This window comes from Nycticebus coucang, chromosome 21 (assembly GCF_027406575.1).
Source record: "Nycticebus coucang isolate mNycCou1 chromosome 21, mNycCou1.pri, whole genome shotgun sequence".
NCBI lineage: Eukaryota > Metazoa > Chordata > Mammalia > Primates > Lorisidae > Nycticebus > Nycticebus coucang.
The window spans coordinates 47196057-47213498 of NC_069800.1; positions in this window are offsets into that span (position 1 = coordinate 47196057).

Consider the following 17442-nt stretch of genomic DNA (forward strand, 5'->3'; position numbering starts at 1 on the left):
TAGGTGGAGTCTAATTCCTCTCCCTTTGAAGTTAGGCTGGTCTTAGTGACTTGCTTGACCAAAATACTGCTGCACAAATGAACACTCAGACATCTGTGATGTCCTAAGAAACCTCTCAGCTTCCACCTGTCCATGTGAAACCCCCTCACTCGGCTCTGAGGAAGTCTAAGCAGCCCCTTTAGAGAAGTCTACCCGAAGGGAATTGAGTACCCAGATGACAAGCCCCGGCCAGCTCCCAACACCAACGTGTCAGCCTTGTGAGTGAACCATCTTGGAAGTGAACCCTCCAGCCCCAGTTAAGCTGCCTTGGTTGACAACATAGACCAGAGAGGAGCTGACTCACCAAGCCCTACCTCAATTGCTGATGTATGAACAAAATGAAGAATTGCTGTTTTTCGAAGCCACCAAATTCGGTGTTGTTTGCTATGTGGCAATAGATGACAGCAATAGTGGGCCTCCTTTGTTAAATAATGAAGGAAAGGAGGAAGGAGGGAAAAGAGGTAGGGAGAAAGAGAGGGAGGGAGAGGGGAAGAGGCATTTGTCACTTTGTTTCACAGATAAAATTGCATGAATGAGTAAAAGTCTCTTAGGGGGCAAATGCACCCTGACTCCTGGGCCTCAGTGGGGCCCCCCCTTGAGCAGAGAAGAGTGAAGCCTAGACTCTGCATGAGGCTTCTCTGAGCTGTTCTCCTTGTCATCAGCAAGATTATATTGGTAAAAAGACTGAAGTGACTGATGCAAACCCGCACTTGTCCAAACAGCTGCAAGAACAATGTCTACAGCAGAGAGGCAGGAGTTTTATTTATGCACTTTCTTGTGTATTTATTTATTCTGGCAAAGGCATTTTCAAACTCTTCATTCTAACTCCAAGGAATTTTTCATCCATTTTGGAATTTCAATCACCATGTCACTGAACAGTGGAGTTGAGGGAGGGGCAGCCAAGCTCCTTTGAGCAGCATAAATCTCATGGCCTTGGCCTCCAGGTAAGCTGGTCCCTGGTGACCTGCTGCCAAAAGCGTTCAAACAAAGGAAGCTGGACCCTGGCCACAAGGTGGAATTCTTGTGCAAGATGCTCACTTGAATGGCGGCCTGCTCCTCGCCCTTGAATTGTGATAAAATCCTAATAAAATAGATTGTCCTTTCAGAGTCTTTAACTTCTATGGTAGTAAATGGAACAGAAGAGTCCATCTTGTTCAGACACCGGACGCCAGACCTGAGAAACAAATCAATGTTTCAGAACAACTAGCATGTCAATCATTTGCATGTCTGTTCTTAGATCTACTCCCTACCCTTGTTCTGCTCAACTCTGTATTGTATCAGGCTGAGTCCTTCAAATTACATACCCCAAATCCCTTGAAACTGGCTTCTGATTAGGTTTGGCCAACTGTAATCAGAGGTACTGATGGGGGATTGGCTGGGGGAGAGGAGAAGCCATCTCCCCATCACTTTCAGTCCAGAGACTGGAATCCTGCCTGGTTTCCCTTGGTGCAGGGTGTCTCTAGCTCCCAGGCACCTGGGCTATGTTAGCGCCGACCCCTCCCTTTTACATATATTTGTCATGTCTAAGCTACTGTTATCTTAGCCCTGATCCTGCAGCACCAACATTCAGGTCTTCATCATCGTTTTCTTAGCTTCTTCAATTCAGATTGAACCCTTCAAATGTCCATACAGTCAAGTTGCTAAGATATCTTATAGGTCGAAGAAATCCTCTTCCTCCTAACCTTCTTTAACCTGGTGCCATTACTCATCCTTCCCATCCATTAACCCAGCTCTCCCACCAAAACCTATGTGGTCAGCAAGGCTTGGATCTGAGTTCTTTGAGCCAGCAGTTATTTGGCTCTTGAAATGTTCCATTTTAGAGTATAAGACTCCTTCTGTAAATAATCAACTCCAGGTCACTTTACACAAGACTCTGAAGGATTTGGGCTGCATGTGTGTTTTTCTCAGAAGCACCCTGTCCTCACCAGGCTCAGAAGGGAAGTCCCATCCCCATTCACTCTTCCGTACCCATCACCCACCCATCCATCCATCCACCATTCAACTTCTCATTGATTCAAATGACCTTCTGAATTAAGTGCAGAGATTTGGGAAACAGAAAAAAATGGAATTAAAATACATTTTATCATTTTTTATTTAACTGTATGGGCTTGGCAAATTATTTACATTTCTGAATCTTAGTTCTCTTCTGTGAAATGGACATGCAAATATCTACCTCACAAGATTAGGCTGAGAAGTAAAACTTATGATGTACCATGTCCCTGCACTTCATAAACATTCTGTTATTCTAATAAACATCTCTTCCCTGGGTATCTCATACACATCTGCCTCTGTGGAGAGTGGTAAAACCTCAGAGTCTGTCAAGATGCTCAGGGACAATCTTAGACTGTCAACAATCAGAATGAAATAAATTATTTGTTTCCTGAAAACCTCAGTTTTCTACTCTATGAAGCAGGGTGGGTAATGATTATTCAGATAGTTCCTATAGAGTCCCTAGCATGGGACCTGGAACTAAGTGAGTGTGGTGATAGTCTTGATGGAGGACGAAGAGATAATAAAGATGATAATACTGTTCCCAGGTGGAATTCATAGGTGACTCTGCCTGGAAGTGACTCTAAACAACCCTCGAAAACTTCCAGGAAGCAATCTGACCAGCTCCTAAGATCCGAATGCCAAAGACCATGGAAAGCAGAATCCATGAGGAGAGACCTGGCCTGATTTCCATGAAAAGTAAAGTCCCGTGAGGTGAACAAGTCACTGGCAAACCACCAGCAGGAAACGCCAAGATCTTACCCCCTCTGGACCTGAGCCCTCTGTAACACAGCGAGCCCGGATTAGATAACGTCTAGGAAGCGCTTCGGACTCCTTGGAGAACAGCTGTCTATAAATAGCAGGTGGTGGTATTATTATTATTAATCAGGCCAACCTCTTATTGAAGATAATTGTGCTGATACCAATGGGACATTTATCCGGGTGTAACCAATGAATGGGGCTCTACAGCAGTAACCCATTATTTATTCATTATTAGATTAGCGGCCAAGAAGGAAATGCATCTCGTAAGGAGCAGTGGTATTTATCGTCTACAGGAAGGCTTAAAAAGTAAAAAAATAAAATCGTCTGTTTTTCAGTCCATAAATACCCGGATTCCCATGCCACCTTTGGCTCTGATTAGGTGCATGACAACAAGGTGAGTTATTTAACTTTTCTGAGCCTCAGTTTCCTCATCTGTGCAAGAGAAATGATAGTTTCCACCGTGGGAGTTGAGAAGATGAAATGAGGTAATGATACTCATTTTCAAGCAGCAAAAAAGTCCAGCATTGGCTATGGTCATTCCACATTGACTGGATTCATAGTTGGACAGAGAATGGAGATGCTCAGTCCCAAACCCACTGCCAGTCATGAGGTAACTGGCAGCTTCCAAGGCCTATTTCAAATACCCAGGGCGTGTCACTTGCTACCGTAAACTGTCTCGTCTAAACACCCTTTTCCTTATCAAGTCTGGGCTTTTATAATCAATGAAACAGGTCCAGCTTTCAGCCCAAATAAAGAACAGGGAGACACCACAGCAGAAATCCAATATACAATATGTATTTACTTCTATTTCTTACTCTTCTTTGGATGAGGCTGAATATCCAGTTTCCTAAATCTCTGTCCAACTATGAATCCAGCCAATGAGGAATGACTCTAGATAATGCCAGACTTTTCTGTGGCCTGAACTCTAGCCAATAGCTGCCTTACCCTCTGTTCCTTGCCTGCTGATGATTGGAGGAAAATTGGCTCACATGTTTAGACTGCCCAATGAGTGAGAGACAGAAGCCACAAGGAGAGACTGCCCTCTAAGTTTGCATAAATTGTAAATATGCCCCCACATAAACACTGGTGTCCTCTGAGAGGAACTATAGATCATCGCATCACCACCCTATGCGACAGGGATAAGGGCACAAGGTCAGCATATAATCTGCACCTCCAGCTACCCCATACCCTCAAGGCTCAAGCTTCCTTCTTGCCATTCATGATTACTGTGGGTGGAAGAAAGATGCAAGGAAATAAAAACTTAGAAAGAATCTGCAAGCTTGGCTCTTTGAATCTATGGTTTTATTTAGACCTCACAATTCTGGAAAGTGAACCTGATTATGCAAATCCACCCATGGGGGGAGGCTGAAAATCAGAGAGGTGATCACTTCCCCATTAATGGCTCTTAAAAGTGGCCCACTGAGACTCAAACTAAAACTTCTCTCCCTCCCCTGTGGTGTGGTACGCTCGGGGAAGTTCCTATACCCCGTCTAGGCTCCATTCTATCCAGGTTTGTGAAAACCACAATTAGAGCTTAGTTCCATTGACCAGAAAACTGGGGAGGGTCAGGTGCTTTGTTGGAATATTCCTATTTCTTTATTTCCCTTTACAACAAAGAACTGGCTTAAACCAGAGAAAGCTGTGATCTCTACATGTGTGACTCTCAGACTTTGGGACACACCCTGTCAAGGAAATAGATAGTAAAAACACAGATGCCTGACAACCCACCCATTAATTAATCAATTTAAATAATTTTCAGAAGGAAATGTTGAGTGTCTACCATCTGCCAGGCACTGTGTTAGGCACTGTGTCTCACAGAGCTCGGAGTCTAGGGACAAGTGATCATCAAACAATTACTTGTCTGAGCCATATGAAATCACCGCTATTGGGTGGCACCTGTGGCTCAGTGAGTAGGGCGCCAGCCCCATATGCCGAGGGTGGTGGGTTCAAACCCAGCCCCGGCCAAACTGCAACAAAAAAATAGCCGGGCGTTGTGGCGGGCGTCTGTAGTCCCAGCTGCTCGGGAGGCTGAGGCAAGAGAATCGCGTAAGCCCAAGAGTTAGAGGTTGCTGTGAGCCGTGTGACGCCACGGCACTCTACCCAAGGGCGGTACAGTGAGACTCTGTCTCTACAAAAAAAAAAAAAAAAAAAGAAATCACCGCTATTTGACAACCTCACCTATAAAAATGGCGTTTCATATAGTTCAGCCTATAATTACACAGTAAACTACATGAAAATCAGGATCAAGTTATGAACACTCTAAAACAAGGGGAGATTTTACATTAAAAACTGAAAGAGGGCGGCGCCTGTGGCTCAACGGGTAGGGCGCCGGTCCCATATGCCGGAGGTGGCGGGTTCAAGCCCAGCCCCGGCCAAAAAAATAAAAAAAAAAAAACTGAAAGACAGGTCCTTTATCTGAAGCTCAACAAGTGATGAAGACTGATTGACTCAAGAGCATCCATATAGATGGCAGGGTCTGGCTGCCATCCCCCCAAGGTAAAGACTTTGGATTTCATCCTGATGTAATATGAGCTTTTCAAGAAGATTTTCCCGATATTTTGTCATGAAATTTCCCAAACATAGAAAAAAATGGAGAGTTGCACAATGAATTTCCCTATACCTGCCACCTAGATTCTATAATGAACATTTTGCTATGTTTGATATACTATCCCATTATCTGTCAATCCATTCATCTCTCTATACACTCATTTTTTATATATATATTTCATATTCAGTGGTAGTCCTCAGTACACTTTACCCAAACTTTGCAGCCTGCAACCTGTGTGTCATTAACCAGAATTCTATTTATTTTACGTAGGCTTTTGAGGAAGAGTTACATGGCAAGAAATCATAAATTTTAGGTGTTTTATTCAATGAGTATCAAAAAGATTTTAACCAGGGGTGTAACTGGACTCTAGCTTTTAAATAGTTACTATCTGGGGAGCACAGGGAGAAGATACTGAAAGTAACCAGACAAGGGGCTACAAAATTATTCTAGAAGGAAAAAATGGTGAGAGACTACCCTTGTGGTTGCGGGAGAATAGAAGAGGATGGATTGAAGAGGTATTTGAGAGCTAAACCAGACAGTCCTTGGTGATGAATTTGATTAGAGGTGGTAAGGGACCAGCAGAGGCAGGTTTAGTTCTGTTTTCTGGGTGGATAGTTTAAGATGACCCAGACATTAGTAATAGAATTGAGGGGAGGCTCCTGAGTGCAAGTTTAGACCAGATGCTTAAGTGTAAACTTTAGTTAGCTACAAAATAACTCGCAAACATTGAACATGGAACTACCTTTGCACTTCCCAGCCTTCTTTTGATTTCACCCTGGTTAATAACCAACGTTTTCATGAGTATACGTAGGGGTCCAGAAGGCAGAGTCCTGGCTCACTATCTGAGGTCACTCTCAGCTATTTTGGGACCATCTGGAAGCTTGCCTTTGTATCTCACAAGTAGACACTTTCCTTCATTTCTGGAAGGCCCAGGAGTTGACAAGGCCCAGGCTGACAGCTTCCCTGAAGTTCGTAAAGAAGGAAGACCAGGCACTTGAGGGCCCTGGCAGCAAGGATCCACATGCTGGGCAACCCGGCTCCAGTGCTCCTGGGATTCAGGTGGGTACTTGTTGTCATCCAGAGAGTCCCCAGGGAAATGGCCAGTTACCCAGCTCTCACATTCCTGCCCCTTAGTTCATCCCTACTGCCAAATAGATACTCAAGGAGAAGACCTCACTGGCTGCTGGGAGCTCCCAGCCCCCATCTTACTCTGTCTTTAAGAACTGTGGGTTGTAACAGGCAGTCCAGGCAGAAACCAGATGACATTCACAGAGGATGTGCCGTTGCCCCATCTCTGGCTTTGAGTGCTTTGAGGTCATGGATCACTCATCTGCACACCCCAAGATGGGCAGGAAACAAGTGAGGCATGAGGACTGGAGAGAGGATATCCCACTCAGCAGACATTTCTTATACTCCAAACACCAAGCTGCCCGCTGTAGACACAGACCTTACCTAGTTAAACAGGCAGGAATGGGGGGTAAAAAAGAAGCTGCTTTGCAACTAATAAATAGCAGGATAAAGGTGTGCAAAGTTCTGAAAGACAATGACACCTACGAGGCCCGGGGGGGATTCCCAGGGCAGGGGATATGTGAGACAGATGATGGGGAGGACCTCAGGTAAAGGGAGAAATAATATCTGCACAGGCAGGAGGACTTTCTGCATGGACAGTACAGTCTTTGCCCTGAAGCCAGGCCATTCCAGAATTCTGCCCTGGTCTAGTCATTATATGCAAACACGGTACTTTCCTGTGACACTCAGATGGCAAAACAAAAAAGACTTTCCAGATAGATGAAGGGGTTTTAAAATATTAAACTCTTTTCTGATTTCGTCACCTTCCTTCCTCTTCCTGTTCTCTTTGCTATGGAACAGAAAGAAAAGAGGTCATGGGTTCAAATCTTAGCTCTCGTTTTTAATGTCTGCAGCGTTGGGCAAATGAGGTCTCTCAAAGCCGGTTGCTAATCCCTGTCTCCCATGGCTGTTGTAAGCGTGAAGTAAGATGACATATGCTTGGGGCAGATAGTAACAGAAATCTTTATGAATTCTTACTGGCTTGTGCCTAGAAATTGCCACATTTATTCCTTACAACAGCAATTAGCTGTGATATAAGGTATGATGTTATCATTTAATTCCTTTTAAATGGGAGGAAACTGAGGCACAGAGTTGCACTGACTTGGTGGAAACATTATCAGAGGCAGGAGGGTTTGTGCCAGAAATGAATGTTTAGCATTAACATGCCTCTTCTTGTCCTTGGAGACCCTTAATTATGGCTCTTAGCCACTTCTGAGACTCGGTCTCTCCAGGAATGGATTAACAAACTGTGATATATGTATACCATGGAATACTATTCAGCCATTAAACAAGATAGAGACTTTACATCTTCTGTATTATCCTGGATGGAGTTGAAACACCCTCTTCTTAGTAAAGTATCACAAGAATAGAAAAGCAAGAATCCAGTGTTCTCAATACTAATACGAAGCCAGCAGACGATCTAATACACTCCCACATAAGAGAAAAACTCAAATCAATTCAAGGTGGTGGGGAGGGAGTGGACAGGAGGGAGGGGGAGGGGTGTATTTCCACTTAATGGGCACAATGTTAGGGTGTATGGCACACCTCTTGGGGGTGGGACACAATTATAAGAGGATTCTATCTAATAAACGCAAAATTGTAACCTAGTTCTTTGTACCTTCAAATTAACCTGAAACAATAGTAAAACAAAAAAAAAAAAGAAAGAAAGAAAGAAAAAAGTGTTCATTCATTTTGTGTGCAAATTCAGGGGCTTTCCAAAGGCCCTAAATTCCATGCATGGGCTCCAAGTTTATAACCCTCCAGACGTCAAACCATCAGGCCACACTGTACAGCACTGACCCCTCGCCTGCAGGTGGGTGAAGGGAGAGAAGAGACAGAACCAAAAGAGTGGCCCAGGGAAAGTGCCTCCAACCTGCCTGGACTAGTGTAAGCTGGAGCCTGCCCAGAGAGGAGGCCAGGAGCTGAGTGCCCTGCCACGAGGAGGAGACAGAGGAGGGAGCATTGGATAACAACCAAAGGCAGAGAGGCACCTCCTAGGAGCGCAGCGCATCTCTGTGACTCAGGCCGGGGTCACTGAGTCCATAGTGCCTGCCAGGAAAGCACAGGAGAGAAGCCCAACAGGAGCCACAGCTGAACACATGTGGCAACAACAGCAGGGCCCAGCCTGGGCTCCAGGGCAAGGTGGTGTTGACACCGCCCAGCCAGCCATCTGCAACCCAGGACAGCCCTGGCCTGGGGAGGCTTGGGAGGACCTGGCAGAACTCCCTTCTAAGGGAGGAGGCTTTCAGGGACAGGATCCCAGGAGGCCTGGGATGGGGAGGGGCCAGAAAACTTTGCAAAAGCCCATGCAGATGGGAGTTCGGGCTACCTGGGAAGCTGATGAGCTCACATCCTGCTGGGGCTTCCTTTACCTTCCAATTCAGAAAGGCTTAAGACATTATTTTTTCTTGCAGTTGTTTCAAGTATTCAGGGGGTACTTTCTCTCTCAGTTTATTTTATTTTAAAACGATGATGCCTCCTTGGAATTTGCGATAATAGAACATAAAGTCCCCTGGCCTAGCTTCCTATGATGGTGACATCTTATAATGGTAAAACAGTATCATAGCCAGAATACCGACATTAGCAAATTCCTGGTAACTAGTATTTGGTTTTCAAATGTGCATGAAGTTTTAACCAAATGGTTTGCATTTATGAGACCTCATCATACTATGGTGCCTCCTCCCAGGCTGGGAAGTGAACATGGTGTTGGTTTGATTGAGAAGCAGAGCAAGAGACAGAGGGGGTTTAGGAGAAGAAAACAGAGAGACACAGGCAGCAGTCACTTTCCAGGTCAAAACTGACCATGCCATGTGGCTCAGACACAAATTTGGCCTGGCACCTCCCATGGCAGGAGACATGAGTCAGTGGGATCTGGGGGCTTCCATGCCCACGTCATTTGCTTAGTCTATGTAGTGGGGCGAATGGTGGAACCGCCAGAAGACATGTCCACATCCTAACCCCTAGAATCTATGTTCATAGATAGGGGTTGTGCCCATTAAGTGGAAATCTTATTTGGAAAAGGAGTTTTTGCAGATTTGATTAAGTTAAGGGTTTTAAGATAGGAATGTCTTGGATCATTGCATGGGCCTTTAATACATTGACAAGCATCCTTCGGAGAGACACAGAGTGGAGAAAAGATGATGTGAAGAAGCGGGCTGGAGCAACACAGCCACCAGGAATGTAGACAGCCACCTCCGGCTGCAGGGAGTAAGAACAGATCCTCTCCTACAGCCTCCAGGGAGCCTGTGGCCCTGCCCTTATCTTGATTTCAGACTTCTACCCGCTGGAACTGAGAATAAAATTCCGCTGCTTCAAGCTGAGTTTGTGCACAGCCCTAACTTTCCACAGAGCAGGTAGACACTTCCTGGCTGTTCCTTACATGGGCCTCAGGAATCAGAGCAGGAATGCTGAAGCCAGTTCACCCCCAAGGACACCCAGGCACAGAGCAGTCCTCTGACTTTGCCAAGGGTGCAAAGCTACAGGGCAGTTGAGCTATGACTCAAATCCATCTTTGGCTTATAACCCAGCTCACGAGATCCCCGCTATGACCATCACTGACGGCCCTTTAGATGGACAGCTGGTCTCCTGTTGCAGCAAGGTTTTGTTCTATTTTGAAACAACAGCCAACTGACAAATGTCAGGAAGCTGAGAAAGGATATTTTCTTGGTTATCCCCTCACGCACTGGTACCATCATCTGAGACAAGAGGTGAGGCAAGTTGCCAAGCAAGGGGGAAGGGGCATCCCTTGCACAAGCCCTGGGTGGCGGAAGGTGGAGCCTGGGTTCCCATGCCCGTCCAGGAGGATGTCCACTGGCTCCTGCGGCAGCTGTGGGCAGCTGTTCTTCCCTGGCAGACCCCAAAAGAGCCCCTTTAAATCCGAGCTCTCAACCAGCCAACCCCTTCTCAGCCCCTGAAGACTAAGTCAGGCCACATCATCCTCCGAGCTCTGTCCTAGCCTGCTGGAGCCCACTCCCACTACACAGCTTCCCTTCAGTCCAAAGACTTGATTTTAGTTTTTATTTCTTGAGAAGATATTACATATCATGAGGTGGGGAGAAAAGTCAAAACATCTTTTTCCCATTTAGGACACCAGTCCCTGAATTCTCCCCAGAGGTGACAACCATTACCAGCTTCTTAGCTTTCCTTCCAGAGAAGTCTCTACAGAAGCATGTAGAGCTTTTGTACAAATGAGAGGATTCTGCATGCATCGTTCAACACCTTCTTCCACTTGATAGAGCGCGGGGGTTTTCCCCTAACATTAATATTCCTGATAAAAGATTCTGCAGTGTCCCTTCTCATAAAGAGGCTGTGACGTCTGTAAGCTGCTTCCTGTGCTGCAGCACTGAGGGTGCTCCTCACACTCTCTTGTTACCGATAGTGCTTGATGCTTATCTCATACACTCATCGTCACACGTGTGTAAAAGTGTCTCCACGTGATCAATTCCTGAAAGAAAAGTTTCTTGCCTCAATGGGTGCATGCATTTTAAAATTCAACATAAACTCTGACGTTGTCCTGCCCGGGATTCCTAGCTATTAACCTGCCCGTCTGGCAGTTGGTATCAGTTTCCCTGCATTTTTACCACCGTGTTGTGCTGTCAAATCCCCTTTTCTGCAGATCGGAGAAGGAAGAGTAAACATGGGGGTGCTAGGAGGGTTGGGGGTGATAAGCATGTGTACATATGTGTGCCTGTGTAAAAATCATTGACCTGCACACGTGAAGCGAGTGTATTGAAGGTACTTTCTTATAGGAGTGCTATATCTCCATGTAAAGGAAGACAAAACCATCTGAAAAAAACAGGATGCAGAGATTTAAGGGGATGCAGCCCTTCCTTAAATAGGGTGGGCTTAAACTGCCTCACTGGGACCTTCAGGATGATGTGGCTCCCACACAGAGTCAAACATGGGAAAGAGAGTTTCAGACACGAGGACGGGCAGACAAAGGACAGGGAAGGAGCTTGGCTGATTTGAGGAAGTGAAAACAGCAAGCTAGGGGGGACTGGTTCCAGATGAGATTGAGAAGGTTACCGGGGGCCAGATCAAACGGAGCCTCTTAGGCAAGAGGCTCGGGTTATTTTTCTCACTGAAATGGGAAGCCATTGAGGGGATTGAGGCACATGAGTGCCATGACCCACTTCACATTTTATCTTGCTCTTAATCACACGGCTGCTGCATGGAGAGTGGATTTTAGGTGGGCGAGAATGGAAGAGTGTGATCCCAGCTTTGGCAAGAGAAAGAAAGAAAGAAATCTGGTACCCACATCATTTCTACTCATTTGGGCAGTGGTGTGGGGACCCCTGAGTGGATAGGAAGGGCTTTTCACTTTACTCATTGTTACGTAATTGGTATGATTTTCCATAAACATAAACTCCTTTTTAAATGAGAAGAAGACATGTATAATAATAAATAATTAATAAAAATCTTTCATGGGCCAAATGTTAGCAGGGACAATGGCTGCTGGTATAATTCAAGAAGAAGCAAGCCTCAAAGCACATGGGAGGATGCGCCCCCAAATCTAAAAGGAGGTCATACAGGGGGGTGGAGGTACGGAGAGGGAGGCCATTTGCACTAGACTTCAAGTTCACAGCAGTCTGCAGGGAGGCACTTCCAGGGCCATGTTTGCACAGGGTAGCAGCAGAGAGACCAGGTCATAAGAACTGACATCAAACGTGAACAGCATGTGGACCGCTGTGAGGATCGCTCAGGACCGATTATCGCCTAGAATCCTTTGACCATCCCTTACAGCACTTGGCTCTGTACCTGGGACCCTGCTGCAGCTGAGCCTTGTCCCTGCTCCTGTGACCTGGTGGGAGCATGCACCAGAAGCAAGTGCCAGATGAACGTCTCAGAGAGAAGTGATACTACAGGAAGATCGGATAGGGCTGGTTTAGACCACAGGATGGTTTCTGGACCTCACATCCATCCTCAGTGCTGCCCTAACTCTCCTGTCTGATTCCCGAGAAGGAGGGAATGGCGTGAAGCATTAGAATGAACTGGGTGCTGGTTACAGTCTTGGCCTCTGTCTGGGTGGTGGTCCTGTGTGTTCCATTTGAGGATATTCAGCAGCCATTAACACTTGGGATACACATGTATAGGCATCTCATAGCTAATAAAAATTAGTTATAAAAGTAAGTGTAATGATCTGTATCAATTATTTCTGAAAGCTACAGAGGATAAGGAGGGAGAATCCTTTGGACTCAAGGAAAACAGAAAGAGAGGAACGTTTTGTCCACTGGGGCATCCTGAGGTCTCAGAACTCACCCAGCATCAGTGGAGGCCACAGTGATGGTGGTATCCTGGAGTCCCATTTGTAAACACCTACTCAGTTACAGATGTGGCTGCAGCTGGAGATACAGACAGATTTATAAACCTGGGAATTTTCACTCGTATTTTTGACATTAATGGAAAAATGTGTGAAAGGCCATACTCTGAACTGAGGACAAGTGGTTACCTGGGTAAGTCATTTTTACTTCATTCATTTCTTCATTGTTTGGTTATTTCTACAATAAACGTGGGTTAGAAATTAGTTTACAACTTTTAAGTTCTTTTTCCTTTCTTTCTTGTTGAAAAATCTTTACACATCGTAAGCTGGGCACAGTGGCTCATGCCTGTAATCCTAGCACTCTGGGAGACCGAAGCAGGTGAATGGCTTGAGCTCAGGAGTTCAACACTAGCCTGAGCAAGGTGGGCATGGTGGTGGGCACCTATAGTCCCAGCTAGTTGGGAGGCTGAGCCAAGAGGATAGCTCTAGTCCTAGAGTTTGAGGTTGCTGTGAGTTAGGACGCCAGAGCAGTCTACCCAAGGTGACAGAGTGACAGTCTGTCTCAAAAAAAAAAAAAAGAAGCCTCCTTACACATCCTTTAAAGTGCAACCTTTTCCCCACGATACTTTCTCTGGCTTCTTGGTACAGATTTCTCAAAGCCTCGTCCTCCCACACAGACCATCTGTCCCAAGATCACCTGGTTAAGTCTGCAGATTCGTGGACCCCTCCCAGATTTGCTGAAGTAGAATTACTGGGGCCCACACACCTATAGTTTAAGTTCATTCTGCTGCTTGCTCTAGTTTGATCATCTTTAGATTAGACGGTGAATTGCTTTCTTTTCTAGGCATCCCGGCCTCCTTAGTGTAAGCAATAAACTCAAGATGTATTTTCTCCTGTATCTGTCTCCTCCGAAAGACTGTGAGTCCCTCAAGGGCAGGGACTGTATGCAATTCAACTCAGTTTCCTCGAGGTCTGCCACAGAACCCACAACATGAAATGTTCAATAAGTAGGTGCTGAGTGAATGAATGAAGGAATGAATGAATGAAGCTCCATCATCGCACAATCAGTGGAGTCCCAAGAGTGAGACCCATGTGGTGGGCCCAGTGCAGATACATAGCTGGGCTCGATTTAGGTACATTTTTCTACTCTAAGGATTCCAGCCTCTGATCCCAGGCTGCCTTAAGTGCAGAGGAGCCAGACTTGGTCAGACAGGAGGGAAAGCCCAACGGCCAGTGAGACCAGTCAGAGGAACAACCCAGTGACCCAGATCATGGGGTGCAGTTTCCATGCACAGAACTCTCTCTCCATTAACCTTAAAGGAGCTGCCACAGAAATTACAAGCTAGGCAGTTCCCAAGATGAAGGACCCCTGAGCCCAGAGAGTCTAAAGTCTTCTGACAGCATAGAACACTAGTCACAGCCCTACAACGCTGCAGGGCCAGCAGCCTGAGTTCAGTTCCTTGTCCAAGTTGTTCACTATGTGATTTGGGGTTATTTCCCCTTAAGCCTCAGTTGCCTCATCCATAAACTGAGAAAAACAATAGGACTTAACTCCAAGGACTATTGTGTCCGGTTAGATAATCCAAGCTGCAAATATTCACCAAGCCGTCCAGTGTATCCAGTGCTGTCCCAAGGGTGAAAAGGAGAGCGATAAACATGAAACCCTGTCCTGAGGGCTCCACTCGTGCAAAGCTGAGCCCCTGCCACAAAGTAATCACTCTAGGTAGGCAGAGGAGACTCCTTACCGCCAGGCCTGCCCAGGCTTACAGTGGAGTTTCTTACAACTGGCTGTCAGCTCCTGGATAGCAGAATTAAGACTCTCTAAGAAGAAGGTAGCAAAGTCACCCCTGGATCTTGGTGACTTTTAATAAAGGAGAGACAGTTAGTGGCCAAAAAATAGCTCCGAAAATTACAACTCTGTAACCCTCAACTCATTCTGGCGAAGGCAGAGGCAGTGCCTCTTAGGGCCCTGAAGCCGGGAGAGACAGGAGTTGTGTAAACAAAGCACTTGGGGAGAACAGGACAGGACGCCAAAACGTGTCCCCAGCCACAGCGTGGGCTCCGCAGACTGCCCCAGCTCTGCTTCTTGGAAACAAGTAGCTCCCTTTTGCCAGAAAAAAAAAAAAAAAAACTTAAACATGATTCATTGAGTACCTCGGGGCCCTTGAGGCGGGAGTGGGTCTGAATATGTTAGCAGTGACTTTCCGGGCACCCCAGCACCATGGGGAAGAAGCCTGGTTTCCTGGAAGTGAGCACAGCCTGAGTGTGTGTGCGTTTATGCCTGTGGCTCTGGTTCGTGCTCATGTGTACACGAGCCTCTGTGTATTTGGACACATGTGTGCTTATGTGTCCGTGTGCATCTGTGGGAATGTGTGCGTGTGTATGTTTTTGCCTGTAGTTCTGAAGATCTGGGTCTGTAACTCCTATGTGCATTTGCGTGTGTGTGTGCTTGGCTGTCTGTACCTCTGTTTGCATGTATCTCTGTAAGTGTGCTTGGGCAACTGCAGGCATGCTTTCGTGACGAGCGGGAGAGAGGAGAGAAGGAAAACAGAGACAATGAGGAAAGGCCTGAGCCAGCAGAGGGTGGGGTGCAGAGCCTACCTAGAGGTGGAAAGTATGTGCTGAGGCAGGGACTTGAACTCGGAGAGGAAACAGACCCGCAGAGTGTCCAGCCATGACTTCCAGAAAGGGCTTCCCGAGCTTTCTCAGATCTGGTGACTGCTCTGACCTCAGGCAGTTCCATGGGTGTCCCAGTATGGTCCCAAAAGGGCTCTTCTGCAGTGTCCCCAAGGGAGCTGCTGGGCCATCAAGTGCCACACACATGGACTTTTTTTAAATTTCAGATTAATATGAAGATATTAATAATTAGGTTACATTGTTTGCATTTTGTAAAGTAAAGTTAAAGTTGTAGTTGAGCTCTTCACCCAGGGGCATGCCACATACCCTTACACCATGCACCTAGGTGAGAACTTACCAAGGCCCTCCCTTTTCCCCTCTCCCCTCTCCCTCCCTCCTCCTCCCCGCTCACTTGAATTTAATTGTATTTTTCTCTCACTTGGGCATGTGGTTGTTTATTGATTTTGTATTAGTATTGTGTACATTGGATACTTGCTTTTCCATTCTTGTGATGCTTTACTAAGAAGAATGTGTTTCAACTCTATCCAGGTTGATACAAAAAAATATAAAGTCTCCACCTTTTATATGACTGAATAATATTCCACGATACACATATACCACAGTTTATTAATCCGTTCGTGAGTCAGTTGGCACTTAGATGGATTCCATGTCTCAGCAATTGTGAACTGAGCTATGATGAACACTCTGGTGCAAATGTCCTTAAGTTAAAATGATTTTTTTCTTCTAGGTAGATACCTAATAATGGGATTGCAGTATCAAATGGAAGGTCTACTTCTAGCTCTTTGAGGATTCTTTGTACTTCTTTCCATAGAGGTTATATTAGTTTGCAATCCCACCAGCAGTGTTAAAGTGTTCCCTTCTCTCCACATCTATGCCAGTGTCTGTAGCACTGAGATTTTGTAATGTGGGCTGTTCTCACTGGGGTTAGGTGATATCTCAGAGTGATTTCGATTTGCATTTCTCTGATGATTAGGGAAGATGAAAATTTTTTCATGTGTTTCTTGGCCATTCATCTGTCTCTTTCAGAGAAGATTCTGTTCATGTCTCCTGTCCACTTGGGATTGTTTGCTCTTTTCTTATTTAGTTGGAGTTCTCTGTAGATTCTAGTTATCAGCCCTTTGTAAAATTCATAGCATGCAAATATCTTCTCTCATTCTAAAGGTTGTCTGTTTGCATTAGGTGTTGTACCCTTAACTGTGTAGGAATTTTCAGTAAAGGGGAATCAGGAGACCACCTTTCAGCCCCTAGTGGCAGAAATTAAGATGTTCTAACACGGTGGTTCTCAACCTTCCTAATGCCTCCTAATGCTATTTCCCTTTAATGTTGGGGGAACATTATTTTTTCCTCATGTTGTGGTGACCCCCAACCATAAAATTATTTATGTTCCTACTTCATAACTGTGATTTTGCTACTGTTACGAATCGTAATGTAAATATCTGATATACAGGATGTATTTTCATTGTTACAAAGGGGTCGTGACCCACAGTTTGAGAACCGCTCGACAAGAGGGGAATGAAGGCTGCCCCCTAAGTCATGAGCACTTTGGGGGGAATCTAGGAAAAGAATAACCGTAAGCCCAGCCCAACTCCTAGGCCCTTGCCATTCTTTTTTTTTTTTTTTTTTTTTTTTTTTTTGTAGAGACAGAGTCTCACTTTATAGCCCTCGGTAGAGTGCCATGGCATTACACAGCTCACAGCAACCTCCAGCTCCTGGGCTTAAGCGATTCTCTTGCCTCAGCCTCCCAAGTAGCTGGGACTACAGGCGCCCGCCACAGCACCCGGCTATTTTTTTGTTGTTGTTGTTCTTGCAGTTTGGCCGGGGCTGGGTTTGAACCCACCACCCTCGGCATATGGGGCCGGCGCCCTACTCACTGAGCCACAGGCGCTGCCCATAATCTGAAGGCCCTTGCCATTCTTTATCACCAAGGGCAGCATTGTGGATGTCACAGAAGCTGCCAATACCCCCACCTGCCCCCGGGGGGAGCTGGGCTCAGGCTCCACAAAAGAGCGCAAGTCATTCACACGGGAGCTGCGCTGCTGCAGGGATTGCTGTCTGCAGAGGTCTCATTGAAACTGAGATATTGGGCTCCCTAAGGACAGTAACATGTCAGCATCAGCCGAGCATGGACAGTGAGGTGAGA